This window comes from Condylostylus longicornis, unplaced genomic scaffold, assembly GCF_029603195.1.
Source record: "Condylostylus longicornis isolate FDR11 unplaced genomic scaffold, ASM2960319v2 ptg000001l, whole genome shotgun sequence".
NCBI lineage: Eukaryota > Metazoa > Arthropoda > Insecta > Diptera > Dolichopodidae > Condylostylus > Condylostylus longicornis.
Window position 1 is genome coordinate 2,071,671 of NW_026577970.1, and position 22,076 is coordinate 2,093,746.

General features: G+C 24.0%; 1 long non-coding RNA gene across 1 annotated transcript in view; it reads right to left on the minus strand.

Moving 5' to 3' along the window:
* Positions 1–1,086: 1,086 nt before the first annotated feature.
* LOC129616221 (uncharacterized) overlaps positions 1,087–22,076 on the minus strand; it is a 79,381-nt gene continuing 58,391 nt past the window's right edge. The window contains exon 3 of the long non-coding RNA XR_008697525.1: positions 1,087–1,585. This is a non-coding gene — a long non-coding RNA (uncharacterized LOC129616221). The remainder of the gene's footprint in view (positions 1,586–22,076) is intronic.

Sequence of the window (22,076 nt, forward strand, 5' to 3'; positions counted from 1 at the left end):
AATGAATAATGTTATTTAAAAATTAATTTACATAATAATATTTATATATGTATGTAGAATTTTTTAAAAAAGATTATATAATAATAATGGCAATAATATATTCAAAAAGAAAAAATTGCAAAAAAAAAGTTAAGAAAAACTCACGTTGTGAATTTGATCGCCTTATAATGTTCTCTAAGAATGTATTTTGCGGTGCAACAAGTCCTCTTCGTCCTCCAGGCATTTTATTTTATTTAATTTAAATAACAAATTTAATTGCAATTATATTAATTACTTTCTTTTTTAATTTAATAACAAATTTAATTGCAATTATATTAAGTAATTTATTTTTCTTTATATGTGATAAATTATATATGAATATTTTTGTGTCCTTTGTATTTTTTAATACATTTCGTTATAATATTACTAACATTTTTAGAGATAGATTTTTTTCTTTTTAATATTTTAAAATTATTTTATATTTTTGAATAAAAATATAAGTAATTGACAGAAAGCGTATTGGTTTTAAGTAATTTTAAAAGCATTTTTAGGTTTTTGTTTTCTAATTACATAATTTCACAATTAATATTAATAAATATGTAAATTATAATTATCTAGATGATTTTCTAAAACGGTTCTTTTTTTAATTTATACAAATGCAACTTTTTTTTTTTTTTAAATATTTTTCTTTAATTTTTCTTATTGAGTATGTAACAGAAAAGAAAATAATTATTTTCTATTTAATTTTTTTTTTTTTTTGGTATCTATATATAAATTAATTTTCTTCTATCGATTTTATTTACAAAAATGTTTTAATTTAATCTAAGAATTTATGAACAAGTGAAATATTTTACTTTGACAACAAGTCAAATATTATTTAGTAAAGTGAAAACCATTATAATTGTGTGGTTTTCCTCATTTTTTGTTGAATAGAAAAAAAACGAATTAAAAATTCATATTATTGTTTTCTCTTTTTTTAATAAACTAGATTAATTCTAAACTCATTTTCTCTTAACTAATATTAAATAATTTATTTATTTAATTTATTTTAATAATTATTTACATACGTTTTAATTAAATTAAATTCACTTTTAATATATTTAATGTGTATGGAGGGAAATGTTTTTGGTTTTTTCTCATAATACTTATTAAATTTATTTTTTAATTATTTTATTAATTTTTTATTTTTATTATTTTACAATTTAAATAGAAGTAAAATAATTATTTTAAATAATTTATTTTTAGATTTTTCAATCATTTTTATATCATTTTTTTTTTATTTCTTATTATTTTGTCATTTATAATGCCTTTCATATTAATTTTATATTTAAAAAATAAAAAGCAGAAAAAACAGCGTGTGTTATAATATTGTCATATTTAAAATATATTTTAAAAGATTAAAAAATGAGTAAAAATAAAATAATTAACTAATTATTTATATTCAAGATTAACAGTTCAACATTTTTAAAATATATATGTATTAAAAATATCGTATATTTTTTCTTAATATCGTATTTTAATTTTAACAACAGACATACAACTTATTTCTGTACATATTTATATTGCTTTTTAAAATGCTATTTTAAATGCATTTTCAATAGGAAATCTGAAAAGAGAAAAGTAAAATTAAATTTTTATTATATTACATAAATTATTTAAATTATTATATTAATTATAGTAATCAAATAGTTTTGTGTGTTAAAAAATTATTTTTGTGCATTAGAAAAGTTTTATGTTAATTGAGTTTTGAATTACGAAAAAATCTTAAATCAAACTCAAATTTCATATTAAGGTATAATATTAAAATCTTTTCATCAAGCCATACGCCTAATTTTCCATATGTTAGAAGAAGTGAATTCGTATTTTAATGCGTTTATAAAATTTAAGAAAGCCCCTTAAATAATCTTATATATGAGGCTATCAATTTTGGAGTTCTGAAATAGAGGGGGAATTTAGATTGAAAATTTCTTCTTTTCCTTCACCAGAATTCATTTGTGTATATAAATTTAAGAATATCATTATAAAGCCTTTTCCATTATAAAGTTATTCAAGTAAATGAGCCATTGAATACATGAATGACAAGCACGTTATTTTCTTCTTTAAAATAAAGTATGTAACTTATTCCTCTCACTTGAGTATTTTTTTATAATTCGATAGCGTTTTTTTTATAAAACACTTTATTTATTTTATAAATTATCTATATTTTAATGTTAAATTATATATTCGATTTCAATTAAAAAAAAACTTATTTAGTTACGAATTGTAAATTCTAACTAAATTAATCAAATCATTATGGTATAAAAAAACAAATCTAAAATAAGGAAAGAAATACGTAGAACAATTAAAATTCCCAAAAAACCCATTAACTGACAATTTTACCAAAAATTTTTTGAATAACGTGTATCCGTAAATACGTATATTCAAACTATATAAACCTATATTACATACATATGTTTTTGAACAAGTATATTCCTTTAAAACCATAAATTTTATACAAATATTCATGTACAAAATTTAAATTGAATTATCAAATAGAGAAATAGATTATATAAGTGTTATTGAATACAAGTAAATTATGGTTACAAATTCAGTTATTTTTGTTTACTATTTTGTGTAAAAATAAATATTTCCCGGTAAATTTTATAATTAGATGACCACATTCATTAATATACCAAAAATATTGTACTAGTTTTGGTTTATAACAGACATTAGTTCCTCAAATGCTATACAATTTAATTTATCGAATCTGTACCACAAATTAACTTTAGTGTACAAGTTATTAAATTCAGTTTACAATTTAATTCCTTAACGTTAAATATTGATCTTTTTTGATTTTAGTGGTAGTAAATCGCTTGTTGTCTGCACCAATTACTGACAGAATTTTTTATTTTTTTATTAGATATAGCCATAATTTCAAATTCATTGAGTTTCAGATTGCATAATATTTTGCGTTATTCACCTACATACATAATTAGTATTATTACATATAATATTTGAAATTTTTATGAAATTTTAAATCTGCTATAATTTCGCAGTTACAAAGTCAAATTTTCTTATATTGTATATAAATTTTCATTTCGAATTGAAATTTCAATAAAATTCATAATTTTTAAACTCAGTAAAATTTATAATCTTCATACATTTTCAAATAATATAGGAACGAAGTTTGTTTAAAACAAAATTAAACTTATACACAAACACAAGGACGGAAATTATATATATATATATAGAGAATCACTGATGATCTTTAACCTAGTCATAGATTAGAACATTTATATATTTAATAAATTACTACACTTATCATAACATTTTATATAAATCAGCCTGTACTCAAACATACAACCATGTGTAATTTATAATATTTATATAATGGATAAGTATTTTATTGCATAAAATAGGGCGCTTCTATATCTAACTATAAAAGACATAATATTATAATATTCATGTTTTACAAAAAATCTCATTTTTCTTTTTCTGCCTTTATGATACTGCTCACGTAAAAGATAAGCGCAATGAAACCAATAGAATTAGAAATCATTCATGAATATTAATAAAAAAATATTTTTATATAAGTACGAGTATGTATAATATTTTTATGTAGATTTGTGTATTTCTATCCTCATTTTCCTTTCCATCAATTTTCCTACATATTACTCACATTTATATACAGATATCATACATACATACCATATAATATATACTAATCTAAATACCTATACATTTACCTTAAATTGCTAAAGGTGAAACTCATAGAAATGGCTTCCAAGTTGGTAAAAAACAAAATACCAGATTACTATTACACATTTTAATGTACACCGCTTATATACTTGTACATACGGTTGCGTATAAGTTTATCATATACTTAGGTAAGAATAAATATTAAAGAAAATTTTGTTATACATGCCTAGATATATATGCGGGTATATGCTACGTTATATATATGGCTTAGTTTATTTTCGTTCGTTTTTTTTTTCTTGACTAAAATTAACACGCAACACTCAACCTTATAACTTTTAAGTATAGCAGTGTGAATATTAAAATGAAAAAGTGGTTTATTCTCCAATGTGGTTTTGACTTGTTTTTATATTTCGACATCCATAATTCCTTTTACTTTTTCCTAAAAAAAATGTTTTTCTGTTTTTGTGATATTTTGTTGTTATATTTGTTCTTATTATTCCGTTTTCTGCTATGTGAAAGGCGAATTTAAATGGCTAAAAAAATATATAGAAAATTTATTAGAATTGCGTGTAATTCTTCATTTTAGGTAAATAAATAAATTAAGATTTCATTACAATAATAATTCCGAGTTTTTAGATTATAGTTAAGCTAGACAGAGTTAAAGTATAAAAATAAAAAATATATAGTTGAAAACGCTAACTCTAGGAAATTCATATATAAAGTTCAGAATTTACAAAAAATTGTTAAAATTTAATAGCCACAAAATAATTCGTAATTTTCGCGCAAGAATTGTTTTGAACTTTTGATTGTTGATATTTGAGTGACTTTTTAGTGCGCCGTACAAGATGAGAAACATTGTTCGAAAGTTTTCAGTGTTGTTAGATTTTAAGAAGAGATCATTTTCAAATACTGTCAGTGTTCTTAGATAAATTACACAAAGGCCACATAAGATGCATTTTAATAATGTTTTAGCAATACACCCTCTTTCCTTGCACAAAGGAAAATTTTTAAGTCGATATGTCAATCAACTAAATATTTATCATTTTTCATTCATCCCAACTCTGCTGCCCTTAAATTAAACCCTTCCATGTTCTAGCTAACAAATAACATAATTATTTTGCCCACTGTTGGAAAAATATTACTTTGCTCCAGAATCAGATCCAATTACTAATGGTATATCCTAAAAAATTACCTAAGAAAAGGCAAAAGAAGCTAAAATTTTGTTTACAACCATTTTCTGCAGATTAATCCATATAAAAACCTGCGACACTACTATAAATCTTAAATATTTATTACAAAGGAAACAAAAATTCGAGATATAAATTGATTGATTCAACATATAAATAAAAATAATATGGTTCATTTATTTTTTCTAATATTATTAACTGACATTAAAAACCACTCGACAATTTACTAATAAAAACAATTACTCTGAATACAAAATATTTTAATGTATCCTAATATAGTAATTATATAGTCTTAGCTACTAATTGAATACCTATAGCTCTATGCATTTATAAGCTATTGTATAATATAAAAAGTAAGAATATTTAAGAAGTTAGACCTTTAAATTTGTAACAATATTTATATTGTAGAAAAAAACAAATAATTTCAAGAACAAAAATTTATCATGAAATACGTCGTACCCTTGAATTAAATTTTCAAAAAAAAATTTTTTTTTGTTATGTAATCCCTGATAAGGTCAGTTACACCTTGAATAATCAACAATGCACAGCGTAATGAAGATAAACTTTAATAGATTACTTTAATAAATCTAAAGCATAAAACAAACTACTCATTATACCTTAAAGAATATTATATAAAGTCATGGGGATGAGCAGTTTTTACAAATGGGCTGGAAATTAATTTAAAATTAAATCGTGCCTTTTAGGTCACTATAAAAAATATTAGGTCTAATAAGTAACGGAAAAAAATCAGGATTTGACTACTCAATGAAGACTATTATAAACTAATTACATATTTACTCAATTGTGCGACTTAAGTTATTATTTAACCCTAATCATATAACCAATTCTTGAGTCATTTCACGAGTATTAGGAAGAAAGTAATTAAGGCAAATAAAAGTTTTTCAAAAAAAAATTAAAAATACATTAAGAAATTTTGAAAACTTTATAGAAAATTTAAGAAATTTTAAAAAATTAAAACTTCAAAATTTTAGCAAAAGTTGTGAGGTTTAACGGGATGCATCTACATTAGGTCTTTAGGATTTTAAAATTTGGCGTTTATAATAAGAAATATAGTGACAAATTTTTAATAAATAAAAGTAAGCAAAATTTTTTAAAAAATTCCGAAACAAACATCTGCCTTATTTACATCTTCTCAAATCGAAAAGATTATTCGAAATTATTAATTAAAAGAACTCTTAAAATTTCTTCAACTTCCAATAAAAATTAATCAATTGAATCGAGATTGTATCTATGAGAATAAGCTTCAAATTTCCAATCATTCAGCTCATATACTCATAGCTTCCATTTCTGCTTAATTCTTATTGTAAAAAATTAACGCTTAAATGACATTATTAAATAGGTTTAGAGTATATTTTGAACTTTTTATTATGAAAATAATATTATTTACTCTTTTAATTAAAGGCGAACAAAAAGGTACTCGAATGTAACTTTATTGATAATTTACTTTCAAACAAAAACAAATGGTAGAATCTTTACGGTACTAAAATAAATTTCTAAAACTGTGTAAAAAAATCATTTTAACTCTCTGTGATAAAAAAAAACAGCAATTTCTCAGAAGATTCCAAAGAATACTTTTTAAAACTTTTCGTAGCGAAAAATTCAAGCTTTTTTAGCACTTTTCCAAAAAACTTTTAAAAAAACTGCTTATTAGTTTGGCTCTGTTCGTCAGTCCGTCCATTCATCCTTGAACATATTTACAAAACTTCTACTTTCTTGAAGATAGAAAGCTGAAATTTAATATGTACATATATAGATCTTTACACGGTTTTTCTAAAAATGCCATTTTTCAACTATATATTACAGTGACAACGTTAGCATTTCTAAAATTTTGCAAACGCAGAAATGCAGTGGCTGCCTTCTACTAGGGCATACTACATTTGAACTTTAAAAGAACAAAATAGCTGTTCAAATTTACCGTTATTTAAAATCCGTTTTTTCCAAATTTTTTAAGTCGATTTTCTTCTAGACCCCAAGTTGTAGGAGCCTGAAATTAGCAACTTTTAGACGCTAGTAAATAGTTTATTTCGTTAGAAGAACATTTTTTTCCATCTCCACCACTCTCAAGTTATCGCCTCTTGAAATTTGTAAAATTTGAATTTTTGATACCTTATATTTCCGAAACCGCAAGTTAATTCAAATTTCTATAAACGCTAAAAGCAAACGTAAATTCCATGACATTAAAAACTGCAATTATTTTTCTTAACTGACGCAATTAACCCTTAAAATCGAGCATTATGTTAAACCCACTTTATATTAATTTTTGCTTTATTTCAAAGACTGCATAAATCGTTCATCCTAAATATATGCCATCGTAGAAATAATTTTGTATATGAATGAAAATAATTTTAATAGTTTGGTAAGTATACAAAGACTTTAAATACAGCAGTACTTTCACTTGTTGAAGGGAAAAGTGCTAAAATGCAAACCATTGGTTTGACCAAACTTTACGCTGTAGTGTTATAAAGAAGATATGGCATACATTGCTTTTTAACAGCGATTAATATGTATAAAAATATATTTCTGGGTATTAATTTTCTGAAAAAACGTTAAAAATTTTTGTCAGAATTTTTAGTATTCATATAGTAAACTTATCGGAAATGCGTTTTATTACGTTTGTACTGTTATGTGTAAGCTTATGTGTATTCGTTTGCTGAAAATGTTAGTTCCATGTAATATAAAGCAAAGCAGCCATTTAGCAGTTAATCAGATTCTTATTAAAATTCTATTTAAAGTATTTTAAATTTTTCAATTTGAAATTTTACAAAAATAAATTATTCCATCCAGCACTTTTTTAATAATCTAAACGGGTATGATAAATGCTTGCGACTGTATGTCCTCATTTTTAAAGATGATGTAATGTGGGCAATGTGTGCAATTTATGAGTTTAAATCAAAAATGGGTTAAACATATTTTGTAGATTTTTAAAAATGGGTGTTAAAGCACGACGGTTTCTAAATTATACACTAGATTTTTTTTTAGATTTGTTAAAAGAGAGCTCTCTTTTCTTCGGCAAACCATCTTTGATAAAGCGAGTATGTAGCGCATGAAATACATATATTAGCAAATATAAAAGTATTTTATTCCGAAGAAAAGGAAGTTTTATTTTAATACATCTAAAAAAAATCAATCTGTCAACATTTTCAACGAAACATTTTTTAATTATACAGGAGTTTTAAAACAATTTAAAAGTAAAAATTTGATCAAATGTTCTTAAAATCTCTGTGGTTCTCAAAACGTTGCACTTTAATACCCACTATAAACAAAGGTTATACTTATTATTGCGCTTAATATTGAAACAACCTCTATTATGTTATGGTGAATTATTAATGTCAATACTGACGATATTTCAAGTAAGAAGTGCTATACAAGCAGTATCGTGTATATTGTCATTACATGGAGGTTCAGTCGCGTCCAGCCCATTATTAAGAACAAATCCCATCGAAATTTTATTTTACAAAAATTTACTGACATATATATATATTATGTACAATATGTTTACATATGTTTTTAAAATTACAAGAACACAAAAGAAAAATAATGAATATTATGTAAGTAAAAAGAGTTAATCATCAATCATTTTGAAAGCCAATGTTATTTAAAATTATATATTGATATAAATACACATAATAATGTATATATATACATATGTATAAAATTTTAAACAAACACAAGTATAATACATGCATATTATTAATTTATTGGGAAAAGTAAATAAATAATAATCAATCAAATTGGCATCAGGTTTCATTTACTTTAGCAAGCGCCATTATAAATCACATAAAAAATAACTTTAGTAATAAATTTATTGTGAATCAACTGAGAATTAATTATATTATTTAGGTATACAATATAATACATAATTATTTAAATATAATATACAAATGGTGTTGACGTAGGCAGGAAGATTGTAAAATCGAAAATTTATACGTATTGGATTTAAGGTTAAAAGGTTTTCTGAGCAAAATAACTTGTTAAAAATCTCGAATTTCAATTGCATAAAAGCTAAATTCATAGTTATTTAATTAATTTATTTAAATTTTTTGTCGTTTAAAAAAAATTTGTATATACAAAAAAATTTACATACAAAAACAATAATTTTCTCACATAATAAGTGAAAATATTTAATAGTAAAATAGATAAGAAATGAAGAAAATTTGAAATTTGCATTTTTGATTGGTTAAGCTGTTCTGAATTTTTAAGTAATTTTCGAAATAAAATTTACAATATAAACCAACAATTAGGTATTGGACAATAAAGCAAAGATCAAGCATGTAGTATTTATTATTCATGATTACTTGCTCGTACTTGCTCTAACATCAACATTACCTATTTATTATATGTATATTAACATTATTATAAGCTAGTATAATATAAGAACTTATTAAAGCACTACCTTAAGCATTAACTTTACTTTAAGGTTTTCAATACACCTTAAAGTTAAAATTGTTAATCTAAATTCCTAATTTCTTAAATGAGGATAAACTGTGTTTTCGTTCTATTTATCATGATTTTATATGAATAATAAATTAAAAGTCTATATTTTGATATGAAATAAAATAGTGAAATTTATAATAAATTAAATCAGTTCCCCAGTTTTATATTTAAATAAAGAATGCTTTAAGATAATTGTCTTTTATATTTTTGCGTTTTTTTACATTATAAATAACATAATCCTTTTTTACACTCGAACAAAAATTTTATATAAATTATAGGGTTTTTTTTATATTCTATGTTATTTTCATAATTCATAATTAAAAAATATATAATATCATGAATATACAAGTTTTTTGTACACATTATAATAATATTTAGTTTAATAACACACAGTTTTTACTCATATAGAGTTTTTCAATAATACAAAAGGTATGGGTATATTATTTTAAATTTAAATGCTGTCACAAGTTAAAACTAAAAAAATAGAATAATAATAGAAATCCCATACGTTTAATTAGTTCTCAATTACAATGGGGAAATTGAAAATGTAATAAGCGTTCAAAGTTGAAATAAAAATTTAATATTATCATAACAATTTAAATAAGTATGAATATAATATAATATATGTAAGTGAATTTTAAAATAAAAATTGTAATTCCCTAGGTGCCTTATATTCAAAAGAATTCCTACAATTTTTGTTGTTGTTTAAAAGCTAAATTTTATTAATTTAGCTTTTCGTTATTATAAATGAATCAATATGAATAGTTCCAAACAAAACTAAAACTTTACAACTCAAGCGATCGAGTACATTGTGAAAGGAATAAAGGAAAAAAAATATTTCGATAGAATTTTTACTTAAAAAACTGAATCAAAAATAAAACATTTATGATATTAACGGAACTGTTTTTATAATTCCCTAGTTTTCATAATTTTTGTTTATAACATCGCCTAGCCTCTTTATATACATTCACGGGCTAACATACCTTTATATAATATGAAAAGCTTTAAACCTAACTTGAAGTTAACTTCCACCTCCTTTTTGTAAAACCCGTTTAGTATACACGTTCTATAATAAAAATAAAATATTTTTTATTTAAATATTTTTGAAGTAAATCCGCGGACTAAAACAAAAATAGTTTTACATTAAAGTTTTCAAACCTGTTATTTACATTTGCATATTTAGAGTGACAACAAATACTCGTAATACATTTTAAAAATTATATTTTAAAATTATTAAATACCCTGTATACAGTTATTTTCTAATATGTGTATATTTTTATATCCATATCATACTATTATGTAAATTCTACAGCTAGTAAATTATTATGACATTCATTTTGTTACTTCTGTTAATGGAAATAGCAGTAATTCTATTCAAAGCTTTAAATATAAAACAAAAAAAAATTATATGATTATAAAGACAACATGAGGGTAAAAACTTTATAAATGCACACATACCTATATGTGTATAAAATGGTATAAGTACTTTTTATAACATGAATTACGGTATTACGTATAATACGTAAGTTTAATTTTTATTATGTATTCATATTCATAATTAATAAATCGTACGCCTAAAAGAATGTAAAATTAGTACTGGGATTTGTTTGAATGAAAAAAAGATTTTTATCTGTTACATAACATTTATTTTAAAAATATTGTTCCTGTTTACTTTTTACAATTAACTTTAAAATATTCATACAGTTTTATAAAGGTATAAAATCTAGGTCTTTTATATTACATTACTATACGTAAATAACATGATAAAAGTAAATAAATGTGCATGTATTCTTATTGTAAGTTTATTACTTTTGTAAATTAAGTTAATTGAGGAAATTCATCATATTTCTATTTTTATACAAAATTATAAATATTCATGATACGTTTTTCGTAATGTTTTGCTGTATTAAATATTTTGTATTTAAATATTTTTTAGCATTCGAACAATTATGTATAGGCAATGCTTAAAATGTCATCGTTTTATAGTTCTTAACTACTGGTATATTTCAATTAATCCCGTTTCTATTTATAGTTAAATAAGCAAATTAAAAATTAAAACTTTTTTGAATATTTAGTAAATTTATTTACACACTCTGACAAACGTATTTAATAATTTAATTACATGAAAATTATGATAATCTTCATAATAACCTTATTTCTTCTTAATATATCTAAGCATTATACTGAAAAATTATTTCTAATTGCCAATAGTTATAAGAACATTTCAAATTTAAGTGCATTTTCTAATTTCAAAAATATGATTATATTTTAATTGCTCAAATTACATAGTCAATTACTATAATGCAAGAGTATAACCTTAAAATTTTTATTATTTTTAGTATATATAGTTAATTTATAATAAATTATTCCTATACATATACATACATATATAGACAGATAGACTTCGGAAATCTTTAAATAATTGAATGTATACTTAATTCTTTAAAACTATTATATACAGGAAATACTTAACGATTTAAAAAGAATAGAAAAACAAATACTGAAATTTCTAATTACCTGCCATAAATAAAAAATTATTAATAAATATAGTTCAAGAATATTGTCAAACAAGAAAGTCAATTGGTATTAAAAGAAAATCCAAAAGTGCAGGCCTTTTGAATAAAATTAAGAAAATCGGGTTTTTTTTTATTTTTTTCTTTCCTATTATAAAATTGATTTATTCTCGTGTATCATTTTCGAATTACATGAAAGAAAACGTTGGGTTAGATGGTTACTAAGGCTTCAATTAAAATTAAATGTTATAAAAAATAATACGAAAACAAATCTACCCGCATTTTTTAAGTATACATATATATAGGTATTCTTACGTGTGAACTATAGCCAGTGTTGCCAATCCTTAAAAATTTAATGTGCCAATTTCTACAAATAAAATTGTGACATTTTTTGCTGGTTTATTTTAATATAAAAATAAAGAAAAAATTTAAAGATAAGTCACAAAAATCAACTTTTTAAAAAATGACAACAATAATTAATTTTCTTCTTATATAATGACTAATAAAATAAAACAAAATGGAAGTAAATAGAATAAAAACCCGATCATGAAAAATATCTCGAAATCCTGAAATTAAAAGAATAATTAAATCGTTGTTAAAAAATTAAAAGTTTTGATCCAAAAATAATATAATTGAATAAAAACCCTGAAAAAAAGATATATTAAAAAAATTTCTTGATCTTAATAAAAATTATTTATAAATTCGAGTAGTTACACAAAAATGACCAAAGCAAGTAGACACTTTCAAAATATATTTTATAATAAATTTAAACTTAACCTTATTTTCAAATATTCTGAGTAAATTTTAAATTAAATTTTTTATACTATAAGAGCAGATCGTATGCACCAAAACTAGATTTAAGCCTCTGTTTTGTATAAAAATTAATAATGTCAAACTTTCATATGCAAAGGTAAAACATATTAAACTTTAAATTAAATATTTTTATTAAAGAGCTTTTCTAATACAAAATTTATATAATTTAATAACATTCATTAAGGCCACACACATTTGTTTTTAGAACAGTAGAGTTTTAAATAAAATTATTTTTTTATTTTTTTTGTGAAAAATTTAAAAATTTTAAAGAGTAAAAAAAGTTTACCACGTTAATTTTTTTTTTTACTTTTAGTTTTGTCATGTTATATAAGGTTGGAATTTAATTTCCCAAGCGGCATAGATAACTTTTTATAATGGAAAGGAAAATCTCTACAAACCCATTTAGCATGTATGTGTGTTTCTATACACGTATTTATGGAAATATAAACATGTATATGTGTTGTATTATCTGGTTCATGAAGTTTTTTTTTTTTACTTATATTTCTGTAAACTTTTTTAATCTAGAAACAATACAGAAAAAAAAACATATAGAAAAGTTAGCACCAACTTTAATTTTAAATTTACCAAATGTATAATTTTTCCAAAAACTCAAAAGAAAACAATGATAATTTATAGGTTATGAAACGTTAAAGTTAGTCTCGGGAAGAACTACTTGTAAATTTTCAAGTAGCTCCAAAAATGAAAACCTAATTTTACGTTTAAGTTTTTTAATTAGGTGAAAAAAAATTAAATAAGATTTCAAAATATTATTTATATAGTTAAGATATGTTTAGGGAACTAAATAATTACATGGAACTTCTACAAGCAATTGAGCTCATAGTTTAATAATTATTTCTATAAAGAAAATAAACGCCCTCTTTCTTGTAAGTCTTTCTCTTTCTCTTCTTAAACTGAAGGAAATATGGACTTCGTTGTGTCGGACAACTATAGAAATTTCTTTCTTGTGGGAACTAATTTCCATAGAAAAAAAATTTTACCTATCTCTCCCCAAGACTGAATTTTTTATAAATTTTCTTAAAAGGAAATCTTTTATCACCTCAACCCCTCCCAATATAAGTTGTCACTTCTCGTAAGTTGTAAAGTTTGAATTTTCGATTGTTATATTTCCGAAACAACAAGTTTTTCCGAACCTCTGTAAAAGCAAATATTTAACGGTAAATACAATGACATCAAAAATATAATTATTTGAATTTTCGGTGCTTATATTTCCGAAACAACAAGTTTTTCCGAACCTCTGTAAAAGCAAATATTTAACGGTAAATACAATGACATCAAAAATATAATTACTTGTCTAAACTAAATTTCTTAACCTATAGAATTCCCCCTAGTATGCAATAGTTTGATATACCAATGAAACCCATTTTAGATAAAATATTGCAGATTTCTTTTAAAGCTGCATTTTCAATTGTTCAAGAGAAAAGTACTATTTTACAAACTATCGATTTCATCCAACATTATTAATAGTTTACTTTTCTTCACGGTGTATAGAACTGGTTCAATTAAAATTTCTTTAATTAACATTATTTATGTTAAATTTTATAAATTTTAAAGAATTTTATTAAGGATAAATATAAGTAAATTAAACAATATTCAGTTTGTATACAAAACCCATTAAATGAATTTATTTTATCCTGTGTGTTAAAAATTTAAGTAGCTTAATTAGCAATAAATTAAAATACATCAAAATCAATGCACTCAAAGGTGATTTCCTTTTGAAATAAATTAAAACCATTGACTTTATTAAAAAAAAATTTAGCAAATAAGACAACGTACATTGTACAACAATGAAAATATTGAAAAATCCAATTTCAAAAATTTAACGTTATACTCTTACGTATTTATCAATATTTGTTTATCACCTACTCTCATAAACAAGAATTTTACCACAAAATATGCCTTTATTATTGTATTGTAGAAGCTAAAGAGCTTTATGACTCTTCATCGTACAATACCATTTTTCATTTAATTTTTAAGTGTTAAAATTTACATACAACTGTACATAAACGATAAATACTGTACATAGACGTAAATTTTTGCATATACACATCACACACAACATTGAAAAAAATTAAACATGTCAATAAATTCTCAAAGCCAACATTATAGAATCCACACTATCTGTATACTTTAACAGATTTACGCAGGTTCAAAATTATCTATTATTATATCTGTGATTGCATTTTCAAACTTAATTTGTTTTTGACTTATTAATGATAGATCCTGAATCCTCTGATTTAGGTTTTTCCTGTGGTAGAAAAAAGAACATTTCAATTCTATAATTATAATCCAACTTCTTAAAAGTGAATAACAGAAAATATGTATAATAGATGCTAGATGTATGAATAATATTGTGGAAATGTGTTGGTTTTTCAGATCACATTATTAGTTTGAAAAATGTGTCATACTTATTTTTACAGCATAATCGTTTATAGCTCACTTTTTACAAACTTGCTCTTCTTCTAGAACTAACCTCCAAAAACAAATAAAATAGCATTTATAAAATCACAAAGCGGCTAACATTTGAGTACATTTTGGAAAAAAACGAGATGCGCAATACAAAAAAATTTTCCCCACTAGAAGATTTCATTTTACGAAAATATGGACTCACTTTCTGATCATAATACACAATAAGGCCCCCTAGTAAAATGGATACTGATCTTCACCACTTTCAAAAAACCAGCTCTTGTTCCTCTCTTCTAAGCCCCTTTGGAAACTTTGAAAAGTTTGAAACCGGTACGCGAGCTAATAAGATTCAATTTGATCTCTAATGATTCATTTACTTACAGATTTAAATGGCATCCGTGTAGTGCTTTTCAAGTAAACGAATTTCAAAACATTTTAATTCCTTTTTTTTTATTTTACATTTTAACTTAACCCATTTTATAAAATTAATGTATATATACATACGTCTTCACAAAAACATAACATAGCATATACGAGTATGTTATGTAACTGTGAGAACACTTCAAAGGACACTCATGACCAAAATGTTTATTACCTGAAAATTCATACACAAACAATTTTTTTTTTTCGGTATTAATACTGAAGGATTTTTTTCCTTATTTTCTCGTGTTGACTTTTAAAGTAAAATTGCTGCAGTTGACTTAATATGTGATCTAGCATACAAACGTATGTACATGTATACTTTATTTGTTTTGGTATAATTTACTCGCAAATGCTGTTTTTTTTAAGATTACAATAATATAGTAAAATTTCCGCAGAGGTTTTTATATTCTATTTACACCGTTGTGGGGTTTGCTATAAAAAGCAGTACATAATGTTAAAAGCAAGTAGAAAAAAGCGAAAAGGAAAATCTATATGCAATGAGAAAATTAGAGAAATGAAATTTACGAACTATAGTTAAAGCATTGGTAAAATACGTTGAATATTTTAGATTTTTAATATTTTGAACTTTAACTTTATTTTTTTTTATATCCAACCCAACTGCATTCTTAATTAATGCGTATATAAAAAGAAAGTGCATTTCATATAAGATATTAGAGCTAATTTTAAAATTGCAACCATAGATCTTAAACTACTTTCGTTTACATTTGGGTTTGACAGCTTCGTAAAATTTCCAATGAAGCAAAAATTAAAGATGAATTAGTTTCACATAGCTATTATTATAAAAACTAATGTACTATGGAGACAGTGATTTTAGTTAAACCATTCTCAGAAAGCGTTATAGAAGTAAAAAATTCAAGGTGGCTTTCATAAAATTACAAAGTCACAAACGCTATTTATTATAGCTATCTATAATAAATAGCTTAATATTCAATACTTATAAAAAAGTTCAACAAATTAGTATACAATTTTAATATGTCCATAATACTCGATACACTTTTTCTTAGATTTAAAACCAAGAAAAATAAACAATAAATACCAATAACCTTAAGACTAGGCAGGCTATTCACCTATTCACCTATACGGCTATACCTAATTAAAATATCTATGACGCAATGAAACTGGAGCACAACTATCTATGATGGCATGCACTAGCCCTATGCTCCGCTTCTTCTAGGAGTGAACAAACGGCTCTTCTAGGATTAAATATAGTATTTTATTACCGTAATCAATATTTTTCAGTAATTTTTTCAAATTTGAAAAATTGTTTTGCTATTAATACCAGAAATATTAGTGAATCTCATTCATTCAATTGTATGTACGTTATGAACTCTCATATTAACGCTGTTTAGTTTTAATCACTTCACTTTTATTTCATAATTGGTTCACTTGACAAAAACTGTATAAAAAACTGAATAATTACTTCATTTAAAACTGGTTTCATATTATCAATGTACTGATTTTTTAGCATTCAAAGGTGGTCCATTCGGGTGGTTGAATTTAGTTCGGGTCGACTCAAAGTAAAAATAAATTAGCAAATTAATTTTTTCACAAGCTTATTTTTTTTGTCGCTACATTGTCTAATTGCAATTGTAAGCAATTTAAACCATAATACTCGTACCAAAATTATTATTAATTTAAAATTTTTTTTTAATTCTGTTAAATTCATGTACCTATGGTATGCGCTATTTATCTAAATGCCTACTAAATTTTTTCTTACTTTAAATTTTAAAATTAATACGTATGTATAATAATTATGTTATCATTAAAAATATAATCTTGACATTAAAGTTTGTTATTATTTATAAATAATAAAACAGCAATTAAACGAATTATAATTAGAAGAAACGTGAAACTAAACTTTAACTGACAACATTTTTATAATTTTTTATTACTTTTCATGATTTAATTTTGATTAGAATATTTAAATATAAAAAGTTTAAAATTTATGTGCATATTTTTATTTAAAAAAGAGAAAGCTTTCGCCTTTGTTAGTATAACAATAATTTAGATAACAATTAGGTTTGTCCCAGAAAATTTTAGAATAACTTTAATCGGTTATGCAAAATTTTAATACTAGGAAATATTGAATTTTTGATCATTAGAATTTTTGGTTCTTTTTGATTATTAAAAGATAAAACTGCAAAGGTAGCTTTGAGAATCAAAAAATCGATAATCAGAAAATGTTTAAATTTTATTGTTAGTTCCGCATGGTTTTGTCAATGTTTGAATTATTGCCAACAGTATTTAGCGCCTAAACCGACAAAAGTGAGTGATTCACGCAAATACTACGTGATATGCAGAAGGGAGTGAATTACGCAAATGAAATATTCGATACTTAAAACTAATATTGTAATTATAAATTATCCTAAGTAAAATCAATCGAAGACTTTCAGCTATATAAAAAAGTACTTGAAATTAAGGCACATTCAAATTTTATACTTACACAAATATAATGATAATCTTTACTATATGTCAAATCAAACAAAACTCATATTTTAAAGACTTAAGCTAATACTTCAAAAACATATTTTAATTATGTTAATCAACTGTTACAAACTAAAATACTAAAAAAAATACTTAAAAAAAAAGAAAAATTATTGTTATACTCGTAAAAACTATAACGGAATCAACATATAAAACTAAAATCAACATAAAATTGAAACTGCGGAATCAACATATAAAATTGAAATTGATATAAAAACTAAAACAGATTTTCCCAATCGCTTAGATTATTGATCTATTAGGCCAATTTTGAGAAATCAAAACTCGAGAACGGAGCTGAAAACAGGAAAGTATCTACACTTTTTTGTTCGCCGGAATTCATTTTGTTAACCTTCATCGAAAGTACCATTGAATCTAGGGCAGACTGCAGACATAAATTTTATACAATTAATGAAATGTTATGATTTTTTAATTTGCTCATTATTTAACTTGGGTCGATAAAGCCAGCTTTTCATAAAATTTTAATATAATATTTTTCTTCTAGCCGATTAGTTGCAGAAACCTATAATTTGTAAAAATTTTGTTTATATTATCACCACGAAATTTGCTTCCATCTCCTTTCCTTTCCAAGTTAATTTATCGACCTAATTAGCTGTAGAATTAAACTACGAATTAATAATATTAATTGTAGAATTATTAGTAAATGTATCACAATTGCATAACAAAATTATGAAATAATTTTGTATAAATGTGTTTATACATATAATTAGTATATAATATGTATGTCACACATGTTATATTTTGAATAAGAACAATTTATAAATGGAAGATTATTTTAATAACAAACCATTTGTTCCATTCATTGGATATTGTCTTTCTTATTTGATTTTGCTTATTGAATTTGTTTCTTTAAGTTTCGGAATTTGTTTTAAACGTTTCGACGTTATATCAATAATGTTGAGATGTAGAACGAAATAACTAGTTTCTAATGTCTTCTCAACATATTTCATATATGAATAAAACTCTTCTATAAAGTATTCTTCCATTAGCTATGTTTAACATAAAGAAAACTTTTTCATATTAAAACAAGAGATTAAAATAGTTTTTAATCTAACTTAGAAATAAATTAATTTTTAGATTAATTAAACCCTAAAGTTTTTAGAGACGTTCTTATGCAAAAGACAGAGAAAATTATGTAGATAAAAATTGCAAAAAGGAAACTTTTTTATTATAAATATTTATAAAAAAATTTTCAAAAGCTCTTTAAATTTTTTTTTATTATTTCCGTATATTTCTAGTATTTAATCTTAAGATTAATTAAAAATATTTTTTTTTTCAAATAATGCTAGATTATCAACTTTTCAATATAAAAATGTGTGACCATTTTACACTAAACTAACAAATTTTGTCTGTTATCGAATAAGATTTAATGTTCAATTCTTCAACAAATGGAAGTTCTCAAAAAATAAGAAATATTTCAGCAATCCTTTCAGAAATAAGAAACTCAAGTTCTGCTAAAAGTCTTACATTTATTAAATACTGATTAAAAAAAAATTGACGACATGTGATGTGATCCAGTGATCGGCAAAGGTTGTTACTCTTTATAAATCTGAACGTAAACCAAATATTAACATTCCAAAACCAAAATGAGGCCTCTAAGATCCTGCGTTATTCATTTTTCACACTGAAACGATCTTTAAACATGATCATTTTTACAATTCTGATCAATTTTTACAAACGGTTAGCCACACAGCCACATTTGCTAAGCGTTGGGTAGAACTATTTCAAGCTGAAAAAAATAAATATCCGAACTTTTTGAACCCTTTCCATTAATCAATTTGCTTCAGATCTCTATATTCCTTCTAAAATTTTCTGCTTTTTTGGCATAATTTTATGTATTATGGCATAATTTGCTATTACATAGTAGTTAGAAAAAACATAATTTCAATATACTCGTATCATATATAGATAAATTATCAAACCTGTTTCTAATTTGAATTGTATTATTTAGGCTACTTTATCTATTGCAATATTTTATAATTTTTATTCGCTTAACAACAATTATGGTACAGTTACGTTATAACGTACCGTGATGTACAGTAACACCTTGTTGCCTCGCCTATTTTGTCGTAAAAATTAGGCAGCTATGTCAAAAAAGCAATTAAAACAATTCTTTTAGCTGCACAATTGATGCACTTAACTGAACCCGCTTAACTGCCTTAAACGGGCTGTTAAATAAAATAAAAGAAAATAGTAATGTCAAACAAATGTGTACATGTATTCATATTTATCCAAAGTTTTATACTATGTACGATACTACGCAAATATGTAATATTTATCACTTTAAATAACAAAAACCAGGTTGTTCTACCACTTTTTGCGTATTAATTAAATTTCAGTAACTAAAAAATCTGATGTGATCAGCACATAACCGACCGCAATGTGTATTGTCTGGTTAAAAATACCTTTTAAACACTTTCTGATTGTTATGGTTTTAATTAACTTTTAATTAACACCATAATCTTAATTAAAGCTTTTAATTAACACACCTAGAAAAATATAAATTTGGCCCTTAGTAGAATTTCGCTTTGGACACTACGAATTCCCTAAAAAGCTCGCCAGTTAGTTTCGATAACAACCAGAGCTCAAATATCAAATTTCAAGAAATTCCATCAATTAGTTCCATCATATGATAAAAAATGTAAAATTAGCTCCAGTTTGCTTCCCGAGTCCCGATCGTTCCAAAAATATTTTATTTTCATTGTTTTAACACTCCAAATTTAAATATTAAATTTCAAGGAAATTGGTTGATTATTTATTTTTATATGCGCGAAAATCTAAAATGGGTCCGCAAAATCGTCCAGTCACAAGGCCTGATATATCCGAACAATGATCAATCCGAGACTAAACTGTTATGTATTTAATTAAGTAACCTGATAACTAATTATAGTTATCAACTTAATTTAATTATTACAATATTTTTTCCCTTTTTCTTATTTTTATTGACCTTTACAAAACATTTATTAAAAACGATCTTAAGCAATCACGTGCAAAGGAAAGACTAAGTCGAATGTTCATTTTGGCTATTAAAGAAAATGAGAAATGAGAAATTTTTGGTTAATGGGAAATAAATATGTTATGTGCTGAATTATAATTTATGTGTTTATTAATTAACCCTTTTCAAATGGTAATTATTTTAGGTTATTACTTAACCCTTTAGGTTTTAATTTTAATATTTTTTATTGCTATATAACAATAGCCAAAACAAACTCACATATAAAATTTCACGAAAATCGGTTTACCCGAACTTGAGATACACGCGTCCACACACAGATAGACAGATAGGCCGACAGACCGGCAGAACAACAGACCGACAGACCGACTTCTCTCTAAAAATAGTTTATTTACACTTCCCTAATATGGAGAAGTGCGTACCCACAGAAAACTCGATATGCAAAATTTGTTGCCATCAAATCACCTCCCTTTTTGTATACAATGAGGCTGAATTTGAAAAATGTGTAAATCATATGTAAATGCTTGTAATCAGTGGCAAATATTAGCAACATACAGTTTAAGGTTATTAATAAAAATTTTTGTTTCTGCGATGGTTTGGTTATGTTTGCTATAAAAAGAATTTTTTAATATAAAGACGAAAAAAGCGTTCGGAATTTGATGCATTAAAGTAAAATTGTGTAACTAAAAAATGCATTTAAAAGAATTCTTTTGCATGTAAGTAAATGGGGAATAAAATGAGACCACAAAACTTTGTGTTGGTATGTAAAAAACGCTATTAAAAGGGGAGCGGCTAACGGGGTTTTACAGTAGTAAATAAATTTCGTTGCCTTCAAAATTCTGCAAAAATTTAATTTAATTTTCACCTAAGCAAAAAATTTTTTAATAAATCGGGTGCAGGAAAAATGCTAAAGAAAATATTTTTATTTCTTCTTCAATCTTTATGACAGTGTTGTGCATTATGTATGCAGTGTTGTGCATTATGCCAGTGAAAGCAGCAATTATATTATGTACATTGTACATAATTTAAAATTCGTCTAAATTATCAGAAATACGAGTACTACTTTTCTGTTTTTACTTGTAAAATATACTAAATAATTGAATTGGTGTAAATAAAAATTTTTAAGCA